General features: G+C 40.4%; 1 long non-coding RNA gene across 1 annotated transcript in view; it reads left to right on the top strand.

Moving 5' to 3' along the window:
* LOC141580174 (uncharacterized) overlaps positions 1 to 26,872 on the top strand; it is a 42,047-nt gene extending 15,175 nt beyond the window's left edge. Inside the window, exon 4 of the long non-coding RNA XR_012512264.1 lies at positions 26,517 to 26,872. This is a non-coding gene — a long non-coding RNA (uncharacterized LOC141580174). The remainder of the gene's footprint in view (positions 1 to 26,516) is intronic.
* Positions 26,873 to 27,092: the final 220 nt, after the last annotated feature.

Genomic DNA, 27,092 nt, shown 5'->3' with positions numbered 1-27,092 from the left:
GAGGTGGGCCTGGGGGTGTTGATCCTGTGTTTGTCCTTACTCTTCTAGCGCGGTCTCCAGCCCAGGGGTGCTCAGTCCTCAATAACTGATGACTAATAAATCTTCCAGTACGCATGCTATTTTAGTGAGTAGTTTTTGCCAGAAATACTAGTACTGATGTAAAATAAGAATTAGGGAAGGATTTGGCCTGAATAATTAAATTCATGTGTATAATACAGGGTTCTCCAGAGAAATTGAATCAATAGGGTGTGTGTGTGTGTGTGTGTGTGTGTGTGTATTTGTGTGTGTGTGTGTGTGGTATGTGCGTGGTGATGGTGGTTGTGGGAGTGCACGGACAGAGAGAGAAAAAGACAGACAGGGAGGAAGAGAGAGGGGGACAGAGAGAGAGAGAGAGAGAGAGAGAGAGAAAGAGAATTTATGAGAAGGAATTGGCTCACACAATTATGGAGGCTGAGAAGTCCTCTAGGATCTGTAGTCAGTTAGCTGGAGGCCAAGGAGAGCTGACAGTATTGTTCCAGTCCAAGTCCAAAGCCCTGAGAACCAGGAGAGATGACAGTGTAAGTTTCAGTCCAAAAGGTGCCAAGTTCAAGATCCAAGAAGAACTGATGTTTCAGTTTGCCTCCAAAGGCAGGAAAAGACAATGTCTCAGCTCAAGTATCAGGCAGGAGGAGTTCCCTCTGACAGAGAATCAGCCTTTTGCTCTATTCAGGCCTTCAGCTCATTGGATGAGGACCACAGGCACCAGGGAAGGCAATCTGCTTTACTCAGTCTGTGCATTCATATGTTAATCTCATCCCAAAACACCCTTACAGACACACCCAGAATTATATTTGACCTAATACCTGGGTACTCCACAGCCCAGTCAAGTTGACACAAACTTAACCATCATGCTATATATGTACAATCAGTACATAAATGGAAATTGGTTCATTGTCCAAATTTCTCTATCTTTTGCTCCAGTAAAAGAAAAAATGTGCCAACACTGTTACAGGTGTCCCCATATGACTTCTAACTGTTTTGGTCCTGAGTTTAGTGGGTGAATTGTAGAAATGTGATCTTCTTCACTCTTCAGGAGTAAGATGAAAATATCTATGCTCACCTAATCAGATAAAAAAAACTCTTGTAAACATGAAACGTTATAGCTCTATTGAATAAAGGCAGTCATTTCCGTATCATAATTTATATTGGTCAGATGTATTTCTTTTCTTTTCTTTTTTTTTTTTGAGACAGTCTCGCTCTGTCGCCAGGCTGAAGCGCACTGGCATGATCTCAGCTCACTGCAACCTCCATTTCCCACATTCAAGTGATTCTTCTGCCTCAGCCACCCAAGTAGCTGGGACTACAGGCATGCACCACCATGCCCAGCTAATTTTTGTATTTGTGGTAGAGACGGGGTTTCACCATGTTGGCCAGGATGGTCTTAATCTATTGATCTTGTGATCTTCCCACCTCAGCCTCCCGAAGTGCTGGGATTACAGGCATGAGTCACCGTGCCCGGCCTAAATATATTTCTTTATAAAACATACTTCTAGAAATAAAAGAAGTGTAAGCAAAAATGTATCACTCCACTGAGGACATTATAATATATGGCAACCATTTAAAGATACTGAAGATTAAAGCTGGCTGTTTATCAGCATGGCATAAGGAGTGAAAGACTTTACATGATACATGCTCCAATTATTTAACAAATCGACTCAGGCAAAACAACCTGGTATGCCCCATAGGCTCTGCCATTGACTCCCTCATTCCTATGTCTGTGTAATTTCTATGAAACAATCAAGCAATTCCAATTTCTAAATCATAGTCTTCTCTTTACCCCAGGTGAAAGTGCAGAATATCCCACAGGGATATTCTTTTCTAGTACTCTAACCATAGCTTCGGGGCACTGAATAATAAGCACTATTATTTATTTATTTTTACAATGGCTATGGGGAGAGTGTTCATAAAATGTTTTGAGCTCCTCAAATAAAATACGTGATATACTCTTTTCAGGTGAGATTTTCAAGTAGATTACAAAATAATATTTTTTTTTTCTGAAAACGAGGAGAGAAAAAGGAGATTAAAAGAACACAAAAAGTGAGGAGAAATGAAAGAATTCTATTTGACTTGTAGAATTTGTGTTTGAATGATCTATCCTTACCAAGATGGCTATGTCCAGTTACACTTGCCTGATGGTGGCTTATAATTGCAAATGCTTAAAGATAAACAGATCATAGGTTCTGGACGAGGCACGCACAGGTTTTAAAAGTCACTTCACACACCCACCTGCTCATCCTGGCTTTGGGCTCTGTCCCTTGAATGTTTCCCATCTGACTCCATTTATACCTCCCTCGCTGCTTCCCTGATTCATTTCAGTTTCATTCTCATGTTGGCTATTTCCTCACTTCTAGTTGGTGCCCTCTACAGTTTTTGGCAAAAGCATGGACTCTGAAGTCAGGTTGCCTGGATTTAATTCCTGTTCTACTGCTTGCTCTCTGAGTCCCAGTTTTTTTCTCCCTAAAACAGGAATGGAACCCATCTCAGAAGGTTGTTGTCAAGATTCACTGAGATAAGCATAATTTCTGACAAATATTCATGCTCGATACATGTCAGTTATTGTTATTACGATTATTTTTCTAGGTGTTTTTGCTTTTAGCTCAACCTTACGTTACTGTGGCTCTGTGACGTGGTGCTGCTCTCTTCGGCTTAATCCTGTGGCACAATTGTCCTGTCTTAGCTTTCTTCAATCTGAGTGTGCCCTCTGCTTCTCTCCTTCAGTTCTGCCCTGGGAAACGGAGGGTTCCTGGGGGTTAGAAGAGCTGCTTCAACATTATTACTCTTCAATCTCAGACAATAGCAAACACCCTTCGGATCTTTCCAGGTAAGAGGTCAGGTTAGCAGTGGAACTGACCTGTTGGTTTTGTCATCTGAATAAACACTATAGATCACCTCCTGAATGATTTGGCTTTAGAAATCCATATTCATCATTGGTGGGACTCGCTTGGCTACCGCTGTATTCATCACTCATTGATTAATTGAAGGTATGCCTGCAGCATTCATTATTCTAATGCCAGCAATGTGGATATTCAAGTTCTTTTGTTTCCAGCCAAGTTTTAGATTGACTGTGACTTGTTTTAATTTTGTGTGCCATCTTTTACGGAACTCTCATTCAGTCATTAGCTGAAAATATTTACTGTCACCCAAAAGCCAAGTATTTTTGTTGTCCTGCAGGTCAGAGGTCAGCCTTCTGGAGCCTGAAAGAGGAAAGCAACAGAACTAAGAGAATTTACTTCCTGTTCACACACAGCAGCTGGATGGAGAATTTCTTCCCTTTTAGGACTTCATAGGACACATTTTGGTTCTCTGAAGGATTGGTAAAGAAAAAAGTAGAGTTAAATCATCAAGAACATAGCACACTATGAACCAAAAAGAGTCAAATGGGTTTTTTTCCTATGGAATAAGGCATAGAAAAGCAGCTCTGTTTTTAGATGAATCAATCTTAGCCTATTCCTTAATAACAAATAAATGAGGCATCTAACCCTCCATTTATTTTGAATACCTGTGCTGCATCACTGTAACCAGCGGTATGCTCTTTTGTCCCACAAATGAGCTGAAGTCAGGGCCTTACTTTAATATGAAATATACTGATTTTGTTGGGTTCTATTACTGTTTCATGCTGCTAAGAAGTCTTTTCATGTTCAAATTCCACTGTGTTTTCAATGTCAGGTTTTTTCTTTCATAAGGAAAAGGGTCCCCTGTGGAAGTTTATGAAAGCTGACACATTTTCTTATAAAATATCCTTCTGAGACCATATGGTTTATCAGTAAGCACATATTTTTAGAACTTTTAAAATGAGTATTATGAAATTAAAGTGAGATGTTTTTAGAAAAGTGAATGTTATTGACTCAGTAGGGCAGGATGCCTGTCTGCTTTGAGGTTGTTACTCTTTATAATTCCCTGTGAAAGACGTTTTCAGATAATTAAAAAAGGTATTTGGTCTGTGGAGCAAAAAGACTTATCAAAAGAGGTTATATAACACATGCATGGCAGTTACTTGTCAAAGTTAAATATACCCATTTCTTTCCCCCCAAAGCCATTAGATCTATTACCACCTAATTGCTTGGAAAATTCATTTTCTTTTTCTCAAATCACAGCCTAATTGAGGTCTGAAAGCTCACCAAGGGCCTCTTAAATCAGCAAACCTAACTTAAAAAAAATTATCCTATAATTTGACTTTGTGGCCAGGGCTATATTTTTTTTCTTTGAGACAGTTATGGCAGTCAGTACCAGTAGAAAAACCTCTTACTTCGAGAAATCAGAGAACCGGGGAACATGTCTTACTGCTTCTGATAATGCACACTGGGGCCAAGAGTTCACAGCAAAGTGAATAGATATTAATGCTAACATATTATTGAATCATGCTGAAATCAAAAGATTTAAAACCAACGTATGTGGGTGTTTTATCCTAAATGGTAGGACTGGAAACACAAATCTATTCTACAGTCTGGCCTTGGAAATCGGCCCTCCATGTGGCCATCTGCGGAAGTACCATATGTGTAGTCCCAACTTTATTCCTTCTTACACAAACCCTAAAGTTTGCGTAACAAGAAATTATTTTCAGCTTTGGTTTATGACATGTCAAGGTGCTTTCAAGCATAAACAGTGACTAGAATATCTAAACTGATGTTTGAAATCAGGATTAATTTTAATTATATAAGAGAAATGAAAATGTGATTTAAACAAATGAACATAGATGCAACCATTCAGGTCGGGGTTGCTATTTCAGGGAGTCGCCTTGGGAAGCTATGAATGAATATGAAAAATTCTATCATTTTTCAAAATGTTTTACCCCTCTTTTGGAATTGCCTCAGAGTTAGTTTTCATCTGTGTCTCCTTGTCACTTCAGAATTACATTTTTGTTACAGATAGTGTTGCCTTGTTGGGGCACTTTATCCACCAAGCTTGACTTGGAGTGAATTTTTGTGTTTAGAAACTTACAAGGATGTGGTACAAGCAATTCCAATTACTTTGTGCGACATCATCTTCTCTGGATTGGCTACGTGCCTCTTCTCCCAGCCCAGGATAACTTAGATTTAAAATTGAAAAGGAGTAAGCTGGGTGACTCTTGTGCGTTCGTTTCTTTTTTTTTTTCTTTTATTATTTTTATTTTTTTATAAGAAAAAGAATAAAGAAGAGGAAGAAAGAGAAAGAGGAAGAGGGAGAGAGAATGGGGGTATTGCTTTATTGCCCGGGCTAGAATGCAATCTAAATATGGGTATGCCTATAATTGTCCTTAATAATGGAGATATAAAAGAAAATGAGGGAAGAGAATAACAAACAAGGAGCCAACGAACATTTCGTTTAAACTTCTAAGTTGATATGATGTGGTACTGATCTACGTATTCCTGTATTGGATGCGTATATATTTAGGATCTTTAGCTCTTCTTGTTGTTGCATTGATCCTTTTATCATTATATAATGTCCTTCTTTGCTTCTTTTGATCTTTGTTGCTTAATTTTAACTTCTGCTTTTTATTTATTTATTTTAGCTCTCTGTTTGGTTGGTAAATCCTTCTCCATCTCTTGTTTTAAATCTTTGTGTATCCTTGAATGTGAGATGGGTCTGGATGCAGCATACTGATGGGTTTTAGTTTTTTATTCAAATTGCCTGTCTGTCTTTGGATGGGGGATTTAGTCAATTTAAAATTAGAATCAATAATAATATATGTGAGTTTAATACTGCCAGTTAATATTAGCTGGCTATTTTGCCCATTAGTTGATGTAAATTCTTCATTATATTGATGCTTTTTTTGGTATTGTTTTAGAAAGGCTGATACTGTTTGTTCCTTTCTACGTGTAGTGGTTCTTTCAGAATGTCTTGTAAAGCAGGCCTGGTGGTGATGAAATCTCTGAGTGCTTGCTTATTCACAAAAAACTTTATTTTTCCTTCACTTGTGAAGCTTAGTTTGGCTGGATGTGAAATTCTGGGTTGAAAGTTCTTTTCTTTATGGATGTTGAATATTGGTTCCCACTCTCTTCTGGCTTGTAGGGTTTCTGCTGAGAGATCTGCTGTAAGTCTGATAGGCTTCCCTTTGTGGGTAACCTGACCTTTCTCTCTGGCTGCCCTTAGTATTTTCTCCTTCATTTCAACCCTGGTGAATCTGATGATTATGTGCCTTGGAGTTGCTCTTCTTGAGGAATATCTCTGTGGTGTTCTCTGTATTACCTGGAGTTGAATATTATCCTGCCTTACTAGGTTTGGAAAATTTTCCTGAATAATGTCCTCAAGCGTATTTTCCAGCTTGGATTCATTCTCTTCCTCACTTTCAGGTACACCTATCAAGCGTAGATTAGGTCTTTTCACATAGTCCCATATTTCTTGGAGACTTTGCTCATTCCTTTTTATCCTTTTTTCTCTAATCTTGTCTTCTTGTTTTATTTCATTGAGTTGGTCTTCGACCTCTGATATCCTTTCTTCTGCTTGATCAATTCGGCTGTTAAAACTTGTGCATACTTCACGAAGTTCTCGTATTGTGTTTTTCAGCTCCATCAATTCACTTATATTCCTCTCTAAATTGTGTATTCTTTTAACATTTCGTCAAATCCTTTTTCAAAGTTCTTAATTTCTTTGGATTGGTTTAAAACAAGTTCTTTTAATTCACAGAAGTTTCTCATTATCCACATTTTGAAGCCTGCTTCTGTAATTGGAACACACTCGTTCTCCATCAAGCCTTGTTCCGTTGCTGATGAGGAACTGTGATCCCCCGTTGAGGGAGAGGTGTTCTGATCTTGGGTATTCTCAGCCTTTTTTGGCTGTTTTCTTCCCTTCGTTATAAATTTATCCATCTGTGGTCTTTGTATTTACTGTCTTTGTAATTGGTTTTCTGAGTGGACGTCCGACTAATTGATTCTCAGCGCCGAAATCTGAGCAACCCACTGCGCCGACTCAATCAGCAGCCTTAAGATTGATGGTGCTTTTCTGACTCTGCACCAAGAACTGACGCTCCGAGGCGCCGGCAAAACCGCCTCGCCGGTCACAAGAGTCGCGCTGGCGACCCGTGGGGCTCCTCCGCTGGGAATCTCCTGGTGCGTGAGCAACAAGAATTCATGTGAAGGTATGGCGTCCTCTCGTTCTTTGCGCTTTCACTGGGAGCTACAATCCCGAGCTGCTAGTGATCAGCCATCTTGGATCTCTCTCCTTGTGCGTTAGTTTCATTTAATCTTCACAAAGCCCTATAAAGCAGATATTATTCATGTTGTTCAGATGAGGAAACAGACTCAAAATGTTTAAGTTATTTAAGATCTCTTTGAACTAGTGTAGACTTGGGAGTTATCTAGCACTAAATTTCGATTTTTTTCTTCTATACCCAGTCATTTCCATCCAAAGTGGCAACATCATTTTGGAATTACAAGTCTTGTCGTGCTTGTGAAAATTTACATTTCTTTTTAATTGTGTTGACCGTGTACATACCTATGTAAGCTTGGGCCAGTACGTCAGAGATATATTTACCATTCTGTTAGTGATTTTGTAGTTGTGAGAGCTGAGGATAGGTGAACAAATGCCATTTGTTTGTGCACAGCAAGCACCTTGATTGGAAAGCCAAATAATATTGGGCACTGTTAATAGTGATAATGTTTTACCTCCTAGTGTTACAAAAATTTGCCTCATTAAACAACATCAAGCAAATGAGCCAATAAGAAGAAAGCCCCATTTTTGCTTCTTATAAGCAGCTCTTAAGAGTAAATAAATGAATGTGATGTGAACTTATGATTCTAAAGTAAAAACCTTGGGAGAGAACCTTGGGAGAGACGGACCAGAGATGATTTAGGCCTCTGCTTAGGATGATCTGTTTGAAGACAAAAGAGCCCATAAGCTAGGTGCTTGGTTTAGGAGGTATGTGTGCATCCTGCTTGCTCAGATGACATGATTCTGAAAAGAAACAGAAATTGGAGATGTGTAATAATCTAGTTATGGTTCAAAAGAGGGTACCATCTTTCCATGTATTACCAGCTACATCTTCAACAAAAGCTTACATAAAAATATCTCTTATTATGTGCTATGTAGAGTTACCAATGTTCCCTGCTTTGCCTGGGACCTTCCTAGTTTCAGCACCAAAAGTCCTGCATCCTGAAAGTGCTTAAGTCCGATGCCAGGTTCTGTTTTAATGCTTTATGTTTGTTAACACATTTAATCTTCACAACAACCCTGTGAGGTAGGTACTATTTTTTTTTTTTTTTTTTTTTTTTTTGAGATGGAGTTTCGCTCTTGTTACCCAGGCTGGAGTGCAATGGCGCGATCTCGGCTCACCGCAACCTCCGCCTCCTGGGTTCAGGCAATTCTCCTGTCTCAGCCTCCTGAGTAGCTGGGATTACAGGCATGTGCCACCATGCCCAGCTAATTTTTTTGTATCTTTAGTAGAGACGGGGTTTCACCATGTTGACCAGGATGGTCTCGATCTCTCGACCTTGTGATCCACCCGCCTTGGCCTCCCAAAGTGCTGGGATTACAGGCTTGAGCCACCGTGCCCGGCTGAGGTAGGTACTATTATTACACCTATTTTGTAGATGAGGAAATGTTTGCATGAAGTGGTTAGAAAAGTTGTCCAGGGTTCCATAGCTATCGGGTATCAGAGTCAGGATTTGAAGTCAGGTAGTTTGGTTCAGTGTCGGGCTGTTCTCAGAAGACTGCCTCTAGGAGGGCTGCCCCTAAGAGTGTCCTGCTTTGTACTAAAGGGAGAAAGAGGCATTGCTGAGGATAGAATGACGGCTTAAAACATAGCCTTATTCTCATGGTGGATACATGAGATATAAGGCAAGAAAACAGGCAATCACGGCCGGGCCCGGTGGCTCAAGCCTGTAATCCCAGCACTTTGGGAGGCCGAGGTGGGTGGAACACGAGGTCAAGAGATCGAGACCATCCTGGTCAACATGGTGAAACCCCGTCTCTACTAAAAATACTAAAAATTAGCTGGGCATGGTGTCGGGTGCCTGTAATCCCAGCTACTCAGGAGGCTGAGGCAGGAGAATTGCCTGAACCCAGGAGGTGGAGGTTGCGGTGAGCCGAGATCGCGCCATTGCACTCCAGCCTGGGTAACAAGAGCGAAACTCCGTCTCAAAAAAAAAAAAAAAAAAAAAAAAAGAAAACAGGCAATCACTAGGTCTGGAAAGGAAGAGAAGCTCTTGTCAAAAAGTAGAGTGAACTATTTGAGTATGTCAGAAGGTTAATAACCCAACTTGATTAGTCAACGATGACATGAAACAATATGTCATGGACCCAACCTGTTGCTTGATATGTAGGGACTGGTCAATAAACAGAATTGTGTCATTAGGCTTCAATTCTGGCAGCTGTAGGAGAATTGACAGCAATGACAGTGGCTGCACAAAAGTGGAAATGATTGTTAAGGAAGGATGTGAGTCAGTTGGAACTTCCAGGGAAGCAGAGGACAGGATGGTGAAATCTGGACAGAATCAGTCACATTGTGATAAGCCCCAAGGCCACAATATTGTTGGTCTGCAAGTCTATGTTGTCCGTAGAAGCCTGGGTTAAATGAATACATGCCACTGAGGATATCTTGGTGGGAGATTCTTAGGCATATCCATGATAGGATGCTGATATGTTAATACTATCATCCCCACTACAACAACCCAACAAACAGACACAAATCAAAATAAAAACGTGAAACTTGGAATGATTTTCCTGGAGATCATGAATTACGCTGTGTTGTGATTATGTATAGAGATTAGCAGATTTCAGAGCTCTTCCCTGATGTGGAAAACAGTAGTACTGTCATTCACTTCAAATCTGATCAATAAGCCAGTAATATGATTAACACCCATAATGCTCAGGATGGTCTTGGATTTGGCATTGAAAATCCCTCAGGAAACCTCTTAGTTTTGAGCAAACTGGCTGCTCTGTCAGTAGGCTAGCTCTGGAGCTATGAAACCCCAACTCAACAGCTTGCTCTGAGCTATGTGAGCTTGGGAAAATTACTTCTTTTTAGTCTTAGTTTACTCATTTGTAAAGTGGTCACGATAAGAGTATCTACTATAGAGTTGTTGTGAATCTTAAATAGTACTAGTCTGTCCTTATCGCAGTCCATTGCACATAATAAATGCTGAATACATTTCAGCTATCATTAGGAAATACAAAAATTACGTAATAGAGAAGGGTTTGTCTGCATTGCTTTGCTTTGTCCATATCTCTCGAGTGCATTAAGTAGTCAGTTTTTCTGTTCACCAAGTCTTTCCGGCTTGTTGTTTTGGTACACAGTAAGACTCATTTAGGTGTGACCACGTGACTTGCTTTGATTAAGGAAATAAGAGAAGTGAGGTGTGGTATATCTCAGCAGAAGCTTAAAAAATGTTCATGTGGCACACTACGCTCTCTTTCCCAGGAATGTCCCAGATAATGGCTGCTCTGTTATCTGGGTCATTCCTGGGAAATGGGTCCTGAACTAAGGATGAGGAAGCAAAGCTCTCGGTTGAACCGTAACAGATGTGATGCATTACTGGGAAGTGACTTGTTGCTTTAAGCCACTGAGGAATTTTGGGATTGTTTGTTACCACAGCATAAGCTTGCCTCTATGCCAAGCAATTGACTGATGGTCCCCGAGCAATGCCATTCATGGAGAACTGTCATCAGGCTGAAGCCAACTGACTTAACCCAGTTATTTTCCAATCGACTGTAAACTGAAGTTTATTTTTGGCTTTTCAGGTTTTCCATTTTGTTAAACAAAGAACCAAATGCCTCTGTGCGTGCTTTCTTGTGGCTGACTTGCGATGGCGGTGATGTTGATCTGTGGTGCACTGTGCCGTGTTCTCTGCGGCCTTGCATTTATTTGCTGCTGATGTGTAATGCCTTCAGTTGGACAGTCATTTACAACCCTGGCTGGATATTAGACTCTTCTGGGGAGTTTCTAAAATACATCCATAACCAGGCTGTACCCTACATGCCGACTGTTCTGCAGGAGGTCCCCAGGTGATTCCAATGTACAGTAGGGGTCTCAGCCTCAACCAGATCATTAACTCGGTGCTGAGGAACTGTGACCTGAAATTGCTGGGTATCTTCTCCATGTCTGTTGTAAGCAGGAGGCCAGGACACAGAGGGCCATGGGGCATCATGGCATGACTTAGTGGAGGGCAGCAGACCATTGTCCCACACTTCTAAGTGGTATTTGCAAATTCAGAACAAGCATTCAGTGGCCGCTGATGTGATTTTTCCAGAAGGGTAATTCGGGGCTGCAGGTGCCAATGAAATTGTTGTGGAATTTAGTGTTTCAAATGTCCCCATCATTACTAAAATGTGGTTGTCTTAAGAAAGAAGAAATAACGTCTTCGTAGGTAAACTAAGGGAAGTTCGCTTCCCTTTTGTAAAAGGGTGCTGCTGATCTACAAGTACTGTGGACTCAGCTCATTCTGGGAGGTGACATCTTGTCTGCTACTGTTTCTTTGGCATTACTTGTAGCTGACCTTGATTCTCTTACTGTGGGATCAACTGTTCATTACCTTTTTGATACTGCCTTCCTTCAATCGATGTGTAGACCCTTGTACTGACTTTAGGATTTCATTCTGTCTCTGTCCTCATTTGCACAAAGGGATGGCCCTCTGTGGTTTGGATCTTCTGACTCTGAATCCTGGTGGTGACATGGAGCCAGTGTTTGCCAAGTCTGGGAAGCACTGCCCAGGCTCTTCTCTGTGTTGCTTTGCTAACCTGAAATATTTCTATTTTTGGTTCAACCTGCCAGCTCCTGCCCACCCAGGTGCAGTGGAGGCTGAAAAAAGGCAAGATCACCCTGCTTTTTGCGGCTTTGGTTGGCCTCCTTGTCCTTTGATCCCGCTTATTCTTCTAAGCCAATTAACCAGAGCTCTTTTATATATAAACATACAACACATATCAATACACAGACGGAAGATTCAGCACTTGTAAAATTCTTCATTTGCCAGTTTCTTAATTGGATTACTGACTTCAGGGTGGAGTCCTTGGGGGGAATAGGGCCAGGAAATCACGCATTCCTAGGGTCAAATAAACAGCAAATAAGCAGCTGAAGGCAAAGACGAATCCCCAAAATTTAGGGTGCCATTTCATACTGGGTCCTGGCTCCCCAAAAGGAGAGAAATACTATGGGAGAAGACAGTGCATTGCTTCTACTCTGCATTTCATCGCAAGGCAACCCAAAGCTAGTCAGCCCGTTTTGTAATCAGTCTTCTCTCATGGGAGCCTCAACTTCCAGTGGGAGGGTGGGGATGCTTCCTTTTATTTCAGGTAGCCAAGAGCATGCTTCTCTGATCCAATTGTGCAAAGAGTCCAGTATCCCTCTGTAATAACCATTAGCCATCCCTTAAAGTATATTTTCTACCTAGTTATTATACACTAAAGCTCTCTCATAATGCAAAACAATTTCTGATACCTGCAAACTCAAAAAGCATAAGATAACACAATGCAGAACCGAATAGGGCCTTTGATTTTGAGAGGGATCTATCCACTTTTAATTCCTGTGGTTTCATGAGAAAAAGAGAGGTCTGTTTTTTTTTTTTCCTTCCAAAACGGGGTCTTTGGCACCTCCTCTGTTTTTCCCAATGAATCCCAGACTACCAGAAGTTGTCTAGGGCCTCTCATGTGCATGAAGAGTGGCACGGCAAAAAAAAAAAAAAAAAAAAAAAAAAAAAAAAAAAAAGGAGAAAAGTAATTCAGTGACTGAGAGGAAAAAACCTTTTTGCAGAAAAACAAGTTCCAAGAAAGGAAAAATAGAAAGACTTTAAAATTATATCTATAGCTTGTTTAACCACTTTTAACTAAGCTGACTTTTAACCATAGTGCTCTTTAAAAAAGAAGTCTAGCTGGGCGCAGTGGATCAGGCCTGTAATCCCAGCACTTTGGGAGGCCGAGGTGGGCAGATCATGAGGTCAAGAGATTGAGACCATCCTGGCCAACATGGTGAAACCTCGTCTCTACTAAAAATACAAAAATTAGTTGGGCATGGTGGCAGATACTGTAGTTCCAGCTACATGGGAGGCTGAGGCAGGAGAATCACTTGAACCAGGGAGGTGGGGGTTGCAGTGACCCGAGATTGCACCAGCCTGGTGACAGAATGAGACTCCGTCTCAAAAAAAAAAAAAAAAAAAAATCTTTCAGATGTCTTATTACCTGACTTTGGCCATGTCAAGTGGCCAATATTTCTAGCTTCTGAACTTTACCAGAGGTAACCTCTTAATGCTTCAAAGACATAGTAAGCGGTCTCTTTTTTACAAGATTTAGAATCTCCATAAGGTCAGAGAAAGGAAAATTTAAGAGAAGAAATCAGACGCTAACTATGGGAGAAAAAAACCTCAATAAATGGCAAAGTTACACAAATAACAAACCAGAAAGGAATCATTCCAGAAGCCAACTATTGAACCCAGGCTACCACTGTCAAAAGATAAAGTCTTAGCTACTGAGCCATACAGCATTGGGCAGTTTCTATTGCTTTTCCCAGAAGGAGTCTAGAGAAGTCAATTTCAAGCTTGCAAGACTTTTAACTGTTCGAGAAAAATCTGTAGGACTATGACATAAACCCCCAAATTCCTGTCCTCTGGATGGTGGAAACCAAAAGAAAGTATCCCCACATGGTCGTAAGGTTAAGCTCTTAAGGACACAAAACAAGACAGAGCAATTTCACACAGTATTGCTTTCAGAGATCCGTAGCAAAGTTTATAACTGACCAGTTTGCCAAGCTGGCTTGAAAAGCTGGCTTACAGGGGGTCCTAAACCCACGTTCTATCCTGTGATACCCCTTTTTGCATTATAGAACACAGAAAGACAAATTCTTAGCACAAAGTACACCAGATTTGCTGCAGCCTAAGACTAGTCTCATAAATCCTTTTTTTCTATTAATTAAACCTTTGCAGGGGAGACCAATAGTTTATTCTTTTACCCAGACAGAGAAAGAGAAAGAGGGAGAGACCAGAAACTTGGCTGGTGAGAGTTTCTTACCCTTTATGCTGGCACCCCAGGTTTCTTGACTTCCTTTCTCTGCAGCTTCCAGAAGAACAGAGTGACTTCTGATGACCTTGCTTGCTTGTGCTGTAGCTGTGGGGTTCAAGCCACTATGGAACCATAGACAAGGTGCTTATGTAAGATGCTGCCCAACGGGCTGCACGGGGAACCGAATTAACATTTTCCAACCCAGCAAAATATACATAACAAAACAAACATCAATCACCTTGTTTAGCACACAATATCAGACTGGTGAAGCTCAAACTTTTTCCCATTGGTCCCTGTTGTCTTTGATCCACTCCAGGTTGGTACAGATGACCTCTGAATGGTAATTCACAATGGGGTCTGTGGGCAAGGGGAAGAGCAGATAGCCATCCCGAGAGACAGGCCTGTTGAGCCTTCTTTAGGGCTCATCGAATGTGATCAGAACCTCAGGAGGGTTCTCTGAGTTAGGCCTGCTGGACTTCCGTCAACAACCCCTCTGAGATTTTTTCTACATATACAAACACACACTAAGATGAATCAGACAGAAGACCTTCCAAATCAGATCCCTTAACCAAGAACTCCAAGAGTATCCCTTCCAAACTATCCTCCTATACTTTGTCTAAGAAACCTCCTCGAAATCTTCCTGATTGATAAGGCTCCCAAACCAGGACTCTTCCTATTAGTTTGAAAGAACCAACCAAGACCTCCCAGGAGCTGAACAAATACCCTGCAATGAGGCTATAGACACAGATATCCCATGGTGGAGATACAAATAGACACCCTACAATGGGGATACAGATACCCCTCCACAGGGCTACAGAACCAGGCAGGAAAAGGAAGCAGGCATTGGCAGTACCTAGGATACTCACCAATTCGGACATCCCACAACAGGGCTACAGACAGACACCTGTGATAAGGCTGCAGTTAAGGGATGTCTCCCCAGGACTATTTCTTCATTACAATTAAATCTATGCACATTGGGTCGGTGGTGTCCTGCCAGTAGAGAGAGAACCAGAGTCAGTCCCCCAGTCCAAGAGAACTAGGGAGCCACTTGGGCTGGCTTCTGGATCCATCGCTGGAGTCAGGGATCTCTGAACCATGGATAGGTAGCCACGGGGGTGATCCAGGATGAGCCCCCAAATTTGTAATGGCCCATTCACCTTAACCACTGCCTAGACAGAGTGGATTCATCAAGACAGGGGAATTGCAACAGAGAAAGAGTAATTCATGCAGAGCCGGCTGTGTGGGAGACCCTACTTTAATAATGACTCAAATCAGTCCCTCTGAGCATTCAGGGAACAGAGTTTTTAAGGATAACTTGGTGGGTGGGGGGAAGCCAGTGAGCTGGGAGTACTGATTGGTCAGGGATGAAATCATAGGGAGTCTGAGTTATCTTCTTATGCTGAGTCAGTTCCTGGGTAGAGGCCACAAGATCAGATGAGCCCGTTAATTGATCTGGGTGTTGTCAGCTGATTCATCAAGTGCAGGTTCTGCAAAATATCCCAAGCACTGATCTTAGGAGCAGTTTAGGGAGGGTCAGAATCTTGTAGCCTCCAGCTGCATGACTCCTAAACCGTAATTTCTAATCTTGTGGCTACTTTTAGTCCTATAAAGGCAGTCTAGTTTCCAGGCAAGAAGGAGGTCTGCTTTGGGAAAGGGCTGTTACTGTCTTTGTTCAAACTATAATAAACTAAGTTTCTCCCAAAGTTAGTTTAGCCTACACCCAGGAATGAACAAGGACAGCTTGGAGGTTAGAAGCAAGATGGAGTCAGTGAAATTAGACTCTATTTCACTGTCTCAGTCACAGTTTTCCAAAGGCAGTTTCACCCTTTGCCTCTGACCCCTTACCTCTCCTCGAGTCTCTCAGGGTTTAAATAGATCATAGGCAGAAGTTAATTGGAGATAACAGTTTACAGTTAGGCAGGCAGGTTGTAGCACAGTATCCATATAATCTAAAGTAACCGAGGCTCTCTCAGGGTCATTGAAATGTACAAAGGTATTCTTCCAATGCATTTTTAAAACCTAGATAAATTGTGTGTCATATAAAATGCATTATAAAAGGTTCCAATTGGGTCATTGGATTAAATGAACCTTTCAACACCTTCCAGAGGAAAAGAGATGATATTTGGTGTGATAGAGTAGTCAATGCTTGGCTTCACACTTACATACTGCAGCAATCTTCCAGGAAAGCTTTACTTAAAAAGAGAAATAAAAAGGAATAAACCAGTGAACTCATGACTTTGCATTTGATATAAAGTATTCTTCTTTTTTTAAAAAAAATCAAGACTTGCAGAATATTCCCAGGAAGGAAAATGGTATCTAAAGCTTCCACCTTCCTTTGACCCACTACTAAAAGGATACCTAATTCACCCCTCCCCTCATCCAATCTTTAGTACTGCCCACTAAATGGCTGATTACTCATATGCTAAAAGCTGTCTGGATTTCTCTCTCTCCTTAAATAGCAAGTGTGGCATTTTGCTAATGTCACAATTAACAGGAAGCTGGAAGCCAATCTCTGACCAGTGAACTAATACAGAAGAATAAGAATAGATGCAATCAACCTATTAATCAGGGTTCAGTATTCTTTATTCTTCAATTATTTTTATTCTGAACCTATGTTTTAGAAAACTATTTAACAGATTCTATCAATTTGGAATCCATTTATTACAAATAGTCACCCTTACAGACACTATTTTCATTTGAGTAACATTGTACTGTTACCTTTATGGAGCATAATTAATGAGAGAAATGTTCTGATTCTTCATTTCACAAATTCCAAAGTCCACCTGTCTTACGCCCTTTCTTCCATCGTCTCACTTTTAGACTTTCTATCTCTCAGCCTGCCCACTGATTTGTCTGTGAGGTCCTCAGTTTGTTTTCCAATTTAAAGGTAACATTTTGGCAAGTCATGGTGGCTCACACGTGTAATCCTAGCACTTTGGGAGGCCAAAGTAGGTGGATCACTGGAGGTCAGGAGTTCAAGACCAACCTGGCCAACATGGCAAAACCCCATCTCTACTAAAAATACAAAAATTAGCAGGGCATGGTGGTGGGCTCCTGTAATTCCAGCTATGTGGAGGCTGAGGCAGGTGAATCGCTTGAACCCAGGAGGCGGAGTTTGCAGTGAGCCGAGATTGCCCCACTCCACTCCAGTCTGGGCAACAGAGCAAGACTCTGTCTCAAAAAAAAAAAAAAAAAAAAAAAGGTAGTATTTTGTTCAAGAATTCTTGTCTGCTTATTTTCCATTTAGATGTCTTCTATTATGATTATTTTTCTTAAAATTTACAATATCTAGAACAGGGTCCTCGGTCTACTGAAATGATGCTTTTGCTCGTTCCTCATTTGTGTGTCTGTACCATGATTATTTTTCTTAGGATTTAAAGTTTGTGAGGGTAGAGGAGATCCTTCCGCCGAAATGATGTTCTTGGATGGTAATGGTAAACTAAAAAAAGGAAGAAATCAATTTTTTTAATGTGTTAAAATCGTTATAAGAAACATTAAAATCTTTGTATAAAGCTTATATGATCATTTATAGCATTGCTTCTTGAAAACAAGATTATAAGCACTGATAAATTTTTTTTTTTTTTTTTTTTTTTTGAGACGGAGTTTTGCTCTTGTTACCCAGGCTGGAGTGCAATGGCGCGATCTCGGCTCACTGCAACCTCCGCCTCCTGGGTTCAGGCAATTCTCCTGCCTCAGCCTCCTGAGTAGCTGGTATTACAGGCACGAGCCACCATGCCCGGCTAATTTTTTGTGTTTTTAGTAGAGACGGGGTTTCACCATGTTGACCAGGATGGTCTCGATCTCTTGACCTCGTGATCCACCTGCCTCAGCCTCCGAAAGTGCTGGGATTACAGGCATGAGCCACCGCGCCCGGCCCTCGCACTGATAAAATTTATAAAAATTATTTTTTTCCTCTTGGAGCTCTCCATTCAAATTTTTATTGAGCAACTAACTGTCTTGTGACTTATACTGGCGTGGGCTCTCCCCTCTGTCTTTCCTTCCAGTCCCACTTGGACAGAGTCCCAGATTTTCTTGCAGGCCCTGGAGGGGAAAGGGGAAGAGAAAATGAGCTGGGATTCTGGCATGCGGAGTGCTGCTGTGGCTGAGCAGGATGGCCTTGTGGCTGAGAGTGGCAGGATAACCTCTCTAAGCCAAGACCAACTGCCTCGGTGAGACATAAGACAGACTTAAATCAGACCGCAGGGTCTTATGAAACTGAAAAAGGACAGGCCATGAATCCTACCAGCTTCCAAGTTTCACAGCAGTTGCCAGTACAATGCCCAGGAACAGGCCCAATGGCACTTCAATGACTGCCAGTCCAGAGAGAAGTGTAAGGATGAAAAATGTCAATCCCAGCCCTCCTCTCCCTATTGTCAGGAGGATGCAGAAAACATGCTTCATAAGAAAAGAGAGAGAACATCTAACCAAAAAAAGACTGAGTTCTCGAGAGAGAATTAGATTACTTTACAAGACAGAAATGAACTCAGTTTTTATCACTGCTCAGTAGGTGGGTGCTAATGAGAAAGATTAGATTGCTTACAGACAAAATAAAGAAGCGGAATTTCTTCTGCACATTTGTGTGAAGTGAGAGAAAATTTGGAAACCTCTGCTGTGAGTGGTATGTTTGTGTAGTAGGGATAGGTGGGAGGAGGGTTCGTCTCAAAATACAAAGAGGAAGTAGGAACATAGAAGGAAAAAATTAGAATTGGTTCTTGGAGGTTCTGGCAAGTAGTGAGCAGCGTTTCCACCTGCAACTTGTTCCCATTACACATGCACACCGCCATCTATTAGACAAACTGGAATGGAATGGAGTTAACTAGAAAGAAAAGCAACAGACAAAGAGGGCACAGAAAAGTTACTGCTGACCTTGTGTTAGGACTCAAGGAAAACTCTACTGAAGATGGAGATGTCTTTGAGATGTACCCTCAAAGGTGAGTAGAATTTCAAAAGGAGATTGTGCAACAGCTCAGAGGCAGGGGAGTATAAAACACTGATAAGCAAAACCAAAATGTCCACTTTGCCTCGGGTTTAAAACCATGGAGGGAAGGAACCAGGAGCTGGAGATGAAAAGGCAGCATGGGGCCAAGATGGGACGGCAGGACAAAGAGTTTGCACATCATTCTATAGGACACTGAGATCCACATGCAGAGTTTTTTCACCTCGCTCTTCTGCTGAAACTCCTCAATGACTCCTCTTAGACAGCAACTTAATAGACCCTAGAATGTGTTAGCATGTCCTGCAGTGTTTCATGAGAAAAAAAAAAAAAGAACTCCCATCATACAGGTTTGGAAAAATGTCCTACATCAAATTCTCCTTATCATATTCTTGGAGATTCGCAATACGCATTTGCCTAGTAAAAGCTTAAAAAAATCCTATAGTAAAGAAACCCATTAATTGTTTTCTTCATTTAATCCAGCATTTCTTGGAACAATCGATTAAGAAATACTTTTTATTTTTTTAAATACATTTACCACCATTAACATCCCCTAAAAGTAGTTCTCCTCTTTGACTCAGAATACTTGAATTCTTTGCATGGGAGTTGAAATTCTTCATGGTCCCATACTCTTTGTGAAATGAACTCCACCTTGAGCATTTTCTGAGCCGCTGTATTCCTCCAGACTTACTTTCTACCTTCTCTTTAGAAACGTCTTCATTTTCTAACCAGGGAAGTATTTCTTCTTCTTTTTCTTCTCTAATGAACCTTTTATAGCATATATTTATGATGATTGGTTTTCTCTACTGTTTTTTGAGCCTCTTGAGGGTGGAATACATAGCTTGTAAATTTCTGTATTCTCATTATCAAAGACAGCGTCTAGCACACAGCAGGGATGTGATTTATCTTAAATATACTAAACAAATGAATAATTCTACCTGGGTCCTACAAATAACTACAGTAGAGTTGTGGGAGGTGAATTTGAGTAATAAGACCTTGGAGGCAAGGAGACTTGTGGAAATCTATTGCAGTTGTAAGAGAAGACAGGCCGTACTGGTGTAGTGGCAATGGAGATCAAAGGAGAGGGGCTAAGATTTACTGAGCATCTGTTATAGGCCAGGCACTAGACAAGCTGCTATAAGTCTTATCTTATTCTCACAAACACCTGTACTGGGCAGGTTATGTAAGTGAGTCTTCACTTATACTAGCTCTTTCTGATAAACCCCAGAGCACCTGCCTGTTACCAGCTCTCTTTAGTAAGCTCTCTGTGCAGATGTAACCATGTTTTATCCTGTGTGATCTCAGAACTTTGGCCACACTTGAGTGTAATAAGGAGGAGCAACATCAATCTCCAAGGCAGCCATCCACAGACAGGCCAGCGTCAAAGGGACAGCACCAAGCTCTGTCCCAAAGACAGAGTTCTATTTGGAGTAATAATCAGACCTAATTCTGTCTCTCAGAGAGCTTAAAAAGGAAACACACAAAAAAGGGTATAGTGGGGAGTGAAAGCAGAAGAGAAATACACGTAGAAAAGGCAGTAGAAGGAAGGCAACAGGAGAAGGAAGTTAGCAGGCGTCATAACATTAAGAGTAGAGGGAAGTTAGCGGATGTGGAATAGAAAGGAGCAGCTATCAGAAAAGCAGAGAGAGAGAGAAAGGGACCATTTAGGTAGAACTGCTGGCGTAGGGAGGAACAAACTTTAAATGGACAAGTTTTGGTCTTGCGAGGTCATCAGAGACACATCTACCCTGTTTTGAATCATGACCGATGACATCCTGGTTATCTGCATGGTGACTGTTTCCTTTTCTTCCTGTTTATTTATATTTTAAAAATTGTAAATTTATAATTGTTAAACTTATGGGGTCCAAGTGATGTTATGATTTTTTAGTACAATGTGTGCAATAATTAAATCAAGCTACTTAACATATCCATCACCACAAATACTTAATATTTTTTATGATGAGAAGTTTGGAAAACTACTCTCTTAGCAATCTTGAAATCTCAATAGTTTATTAATAATTATGTTTACCACACTGTACAATAGAACTGAAATAAATCATATTCCTCCTGTCCGAGATTTTGTACCCTTTGACCATCATCTCCCCATGCCTCCCATGGCCTTGACTCTCTAACCACCATTCTACTCCCTGTTTTTATGAGTTAGATTTTTATTCCACTTATAAGTAAGAATATGAGGTGTTTGTCTTTCTGTGCTTGGCTTATTTCATTTAGCACAATGCTCTCCAATTCCATCTACTTTGTTGGAAATGACAGAATTTCTTTCTTTTTTAAGGCCAAACATACTATTCCATTGTGTAGGCATACCACATTTTCTTTACTCATTCACCCACTCATTGATGGTCATCTAGGTTGATTCCATAACTTGGTTGTTTTTGAATAGTGCTGCAGTGAAAGTGGGAGTGCAGACATCTCTTCGACAAACTAATGTCAAATCTTTTGGGTAAATCCTGGAAGTGGCACGCCTGACTCATATGGTGATTCTATTTTTGTTTTTTTGAGAAACCTCCATACTGTTTTCCATAATGACTGGACTAATTTACGTTCCTGCCAGCAGTGTACAAGGGTTCACTTTTCTTTACATCCTCACCAGTGCTTGTTATCTTTTGTCTTTTGGATAATAGTCATTCTGACAGGTGACTATTTTGAGACGTATTTCATTGTAGTTTTAATTTGCACTTCCCTATCAATTGGCAATGTTGAACCTTTTTTTCATATGCCTGTTGGCCATTTGTATGCCTTCCTTTGAGAAAGTCTGTTTTGGTCCCTTGCCCGTTTTTTAATTGGGTGTTTTGTTTTTATCCTATTGAGTTCTTTGGGCCCCTTATATATTTTGCATATTAACCCCTTATCAAATGTTTGTCTTGTAAATATTTTTTCTTCAATCCATAGGTTGTCTCTGCCCACAGTTCTTTCCTTTGCTGTGCAGAATATTTTTATATCATACATAATGTCTTGATAATATCCTGAGATAGCTAGAAATGTCTGTTTCTTCCTTGATAGAGCCTAGTGTAGCACTATTATTATTATAATTTTTAACGTGAGGAAACCAAGGCTCCTTCAGATGAGGTGTTTTGTTCAAGCTCATAAAACTAGTAACCATGAGACTAGAGACAGAAGCCAAAGCCAGATTTGTTTCACTCATGCCAGTATTATATCTGATTCAATATAAACTTTCACCAGCTGGGAAGCAGAGAATGGATTCAGAAAACACTGCAGAATGAGAATCCATAAGAATCCATGGTGCTTGGTGACCTAGGAGCTGTTTCATTTGCATATCATTAAACAGAAGGTCTTAGAATGTTTCTTCTTTTCTTTCATTTTTTTTTTTTGAACTGCCATTTGCAGTGTAGGAAGATGATGCAGAATTATGGACTCAAAGGGCTGTGATGCTGTTGAGTACAGTTCTTTCTGTTCTTTAAAAAAAATTCTGAATCACTCACGAATTTGCTTCAGCTTAACAGCAAGGACTTAATAGCAGAAACTACTTAGAAATGGTACCTGTTGATTTTTGGCACTCATGAAAGAGAAAGGTTTTCTACTCTTCACTGGTCTACATAGGATAAAGAGGCAAAGCACCTGCCTGCACAGAATTCACAAAAACATTCCTGTCTTTCATCATGGCAACACAGCATTCCTGTTGACAAGCCTTGGCTTAATGCTTCTTCTGTCTTCAGGGAGGACCCCACTCCCTCTTCCTGTTTCCTTTAATTTCCAAGCAAATTTTATTAACTAAGCTTCCACAAATTTATAGACAGATGAATGAGACACAAAGTGGTCTGAAGTTTATCCTTTAGAGGTATACAAAAAGAATTTTTTTGGAGGGAAAAACCACAGTATGAAGAAGACTGGGGTGACCATTGTCTCTTCTATAGATAATGCTGTCTGTGAGAAAATGTGGATGCATTCAGTGTCTGTTCTGCATTGTAAACGCCATGAAATCAGGGACCAGGTGTTTATTGTTTGTTACGGCATTTCCAGTTTTAATTTAGTGCCTGCCGTGTAATAGCTACATGTTACAGACTGAATTGTGTCCCCATAAAAATCATGTTTTGAAGCCCTAACCTCCAATGTGACCCTATTTGGAGATAGGGCCTTTAGGGAGTTAACTAAAATCAAGTGAAGTCATAAGTGTGGGGCCCTAATCTGATAGGACTTGTGTCCTTATGAGAAGCAGAAGAGAGATCAGATCTCTCTCTCTCTCTCTCTCTCTCTCTCTCTCTCTCTCCACACATGTACAAAGGAACAGCCATGTGAGGATACAGCAATAAGGCAGTGTCTATAAGCCAGGAAGCGAAGCCTCAAGAGAAACCAGCTCCAAGGCATCTTGATCATGGACTTCTTCCTGGCTTCACAGCTGTGAGAAAATAAATTTATGTTGTTTAAGTCACCCAGTCCATGGTGTTTAGTTATGGCAGCCCTAACAGACTAATACACTACCCCCTAAATCTTTGTAAAGAAATAAATGAAAGAAGAAAGGCGAAAAAGAGGAGAAGAGATTTATCTTTTCTACTGCCTGTATTGTGTGGCCTTGGGCAAATCACTGAAGATGCCTCTATTTCTTAATGGACACAATACAGATGAAAATAAGACTACCTTCTCAGGTTTTCAGCGAGGAGTAAATAGGAGAGTATATGTAGACTACAAAATGCTATTAAAATATTAGCTGCTCACTTCAACAAAAGCACTCATTCAATGACTTCTTATTGTGAATTAATGAAGAATTCTTGCTAGACTATGAGGCCCAAAATAGTTCTTATTATTGACTGCAGAAGTAATAAACAAATACTGAAATGTGTATTTTAGGGAATAAAAAAAAAGCATTGTCATTTTTCTTCAACTTCTGAAGCTGTTTCTTTCCAGGCTTTTTAAAGATAGTGACATAGGATCATCTCACATTTATATTTCAGTTGCTTCACTTTGAAAATCTGTGGAACTCTCCCAGCTTTTCTATGTTAAACGTCGTCAGCAATAAAGATAATGCATGCCATTCTTTGCAATCTGGTATTGATGTCTTCCTTCTGTTCTGAATCCCTGTAAAAAATAAACAAACAAAAAAGAGTTCAAAAAATTGCCAAGAGGCACCAAACTCTCCATGGAATTTTAGGGAAGCCTCATGAAACAAGGTGTGGTGAGTTTCAGTTATGCAGGATGATTAAGTTGCAGAGATCTGCTGTACGGCGTGGTACAGGCAATGAACAATACAGTATTGTGCACTTCAAAATATGCTAAGACAGTTGATCTCATGTTAAGTTTTACCAACACACGCACACACACACACACACAAACACAATACATTTTTGGAGGTGACACATGTATGTTTATTACCTTGATTATGTGATGACACCACATGTATAGGTATATGTCCAAACTAATTACACTGTATACAGTAAATAGGTGCAATTTTTGTATATCGATTACATCTCAGCAAAGCTTAAACAAGGACAACAACAACAAACCAAAATGCTTTCTGTTGGAACCAGTTTGCACTGGCTTGTGAGAGCCAATTGTTATATTTTCATGAATTTTGTGAGCCTAATATTAAGCACAACTCTTATTAGAAACTAAATAATATAAACTTCCAATTAAAAATTAAATTTAATACACAGATTATTACTCAGAACATATTTTCTAATTACTGCTCTCCATTTCATGATTAACAATAATCTTGGAGTTGTTTACATCTGCTGTGTCTGCTCAAAGGGAATAAACCTAATGGTGAGAGGCTGCATAGCTCTTTCCAAATATGCGTGCAGTGATGTTACCTTAGTAGCTTGAAATAGGATGGAAACCGGCAAACACTACAAACCTGAGCTTTCCCATTCTCTCCACTGGAGACCTGTGGTTAAACATTTACTCACAGATGACTGGGGGCAACAAGCAGAAGTGACTGCAAGTGACCCTCCAAGGCGCTGTCAGGGTTGGTTTCTCATCCAGGATGGCCTGGGAAACAAGCGCGCCAAGTCCTGGAAGAACGCTTTTCCCAGTGCAGGATGGGAGTGAGGCCGCAGCAAACACAACTTTCCATGGGACCAGGCACTTCTCTCCAGCAGGTGGCTGGCAACAACCCACGCGCTCCAAAGTCTCTAGAAGCTAGGCAGTTGGTGTTTCCAGACAATCACTGTAAGGGCTGGCTCCCCGAGAGAGACTAGCTGGGGCAAGCCGCCTGTGTACTCCCCAATGACAATGCTATCTTCTCAGTTGGCTCAATAAAGAAGGCAGAGTGACATGTTGAAGGCCCATGGGAATGCAAACCCTGACTGTGGGCCCAGCAGGGCCGTGGCCTAAGTATGCATCGTTCTGATACAATGGCAGAAATGCTGGGACCCAGGACTTTACTTTCCTTCTTGCTTCTCTGGCCTTCTCTTTTCCTTAACAAATACAAGAGTCATACTACGTAATAATGTGCTATGTGTCCTGAATTGTGGTATAGGTGAGATAAGACACAAGACCAGCAGTAGAAAGAAAAAAAGCGAACAAGCCCGAACAAGCCTCAAAGTGATGTTAACGAAAGCCATCCGCATAGCACCCATTTCATTTTTTCGGTCATATTCTACTAAACCTTTCTTGCTTATTACATTCAGAAATTTGTTTTTACCTCATATTATTATTAAAAGATGGTTTGCATAAATATATACATGACATCATATTGTAATAGGTTAAAAATAATTGAGAGAATTTGGACAAAGGGAATATGTACAGTAGTAGAGGAATTCCAGAATATACAAATGCTAATTATGATATCTTAGATTCTTGCAAGAGGTAGTCAACAAGATTTCTCCAGCAGCCTCCATGAAGAAGAAAACACAAACGTTTTATTCATAGGGTCCTTAAGGCACCCACAAACGGATGTTTAGGAAAAGCACAACTATTTCTGATTCTGTGACAACAGGACCATTTTTGAGGTAGTGATTGATGTCCTCAACAACACCTTACAATTAATATAATGTTTAATTTACTTGTATTATTTAGTACAATGGCTTGATGTAAGCTGATATTAATTTCCATTGTTCTGCATTAATGAATTCACAAACACCTTAGCTAGATTTGCTTCTAAGTGTTATCTCTGTTAAATTTTCCTTTCCTTATCCAAATTGTGATTGACCTTCTTTTTTGTGTTCCATTGTTGTTCTGTGTCCTCATTTGGGATTTGCTGCAATAACCACTTTCTGATATTGTGACATTTATTATTAGTTGCAGAAAATTCATGGTCTTCTGGTCTACACAATGATTAATGTTTAGATTCAAATTAATGAAATTTATATCAATTGTATTAATAAGAAAGCTTGATGAAGCCAATATGTTTTACAAAATTTTTGACCCTAACAACTTATTACTTGGAAATGCTTTTTAAAAATCCAAGGGCCTGGTATTGCAGTCTGCCATCTCTTACTCTTATTTCTGTGTCCCTTAGCCCCTCTGAGAAGTAAGAGAAGAGACATTCTTTTGGGCATGAAGAATAGTTCTAAATCAGGTGCAATATCACAGGATTCACTTTGGGCAGAGTATAGCAATTATTGTATTAAGTCTTACTATGTGTCAGGAACCTTGTCATATGCTTTTTGTATGTTACTTCATTTAATTCTCACAGCACTGAAGGTACATATTTATTACCTCCATTTTACAGATAAAGAAGCTGAGACTCAGAGAGAATAAATGGACTACCTGTTGTCACCCAAGGAGGAGCAGTGTCAGGATTTTAACTCGGTTCTCTTTCATGCCAAAGTGTGTGCTTTGAACTCCAAGTTGCTGTGGTGTCAAAGGAGGGAACATTTGGGCTTTCTTATTAGCTTGCCCTGATGGGGCAGTGGAGAAGTGATGATACTTGAAAGCTGTCAACAGTCAAACATCAAAAATGGCATCAAACTCTGTTACAAATTACAGGCCAGACTTGTCTCTTCATCAGTGCCCAACCCAGGAACCCTCTAGGTTGGTCTTTCTGCGGTGGCTAAAAGTCACTAATAAAGTGGTACTGAACCCCTACAGAAAATTGATTTCATATTTCCAGGACAGTTTTAGGTTCACAGCATAATTGAATAAAAAGTACTGTACAGAGAGTTGTCATATACCCCAACATGCTCAGCTCTCCGATTGTCAACATCCCCCACCACAGTGGTACATTGGTTAAAACCAGAAATCTACATTGATTGACACATCATTATCATTCAGGGTCCCTAGTTTACATTAGGGCTCACTCCTGGTG

The sequence above is a fragment of the Saimiri boliviensis genome, chromosome 10 (assembly GCF_048565385.1).
Source record: "Saimiri boliviensis isolate mSaiBol1 chromosome 10, mSaiBol1.pri, whole genome shotgun sequence".
In the NCBI taxonomy this organism is placed as follows: Eukaryota; Metazoa; Chordata; class Mammalia; order Primates; family Cebidae; genus Saimiri; species Saimiri boliviensis.
This window is presented reverse-complemented; position numbering and strand designations above follow the sequence as displayed.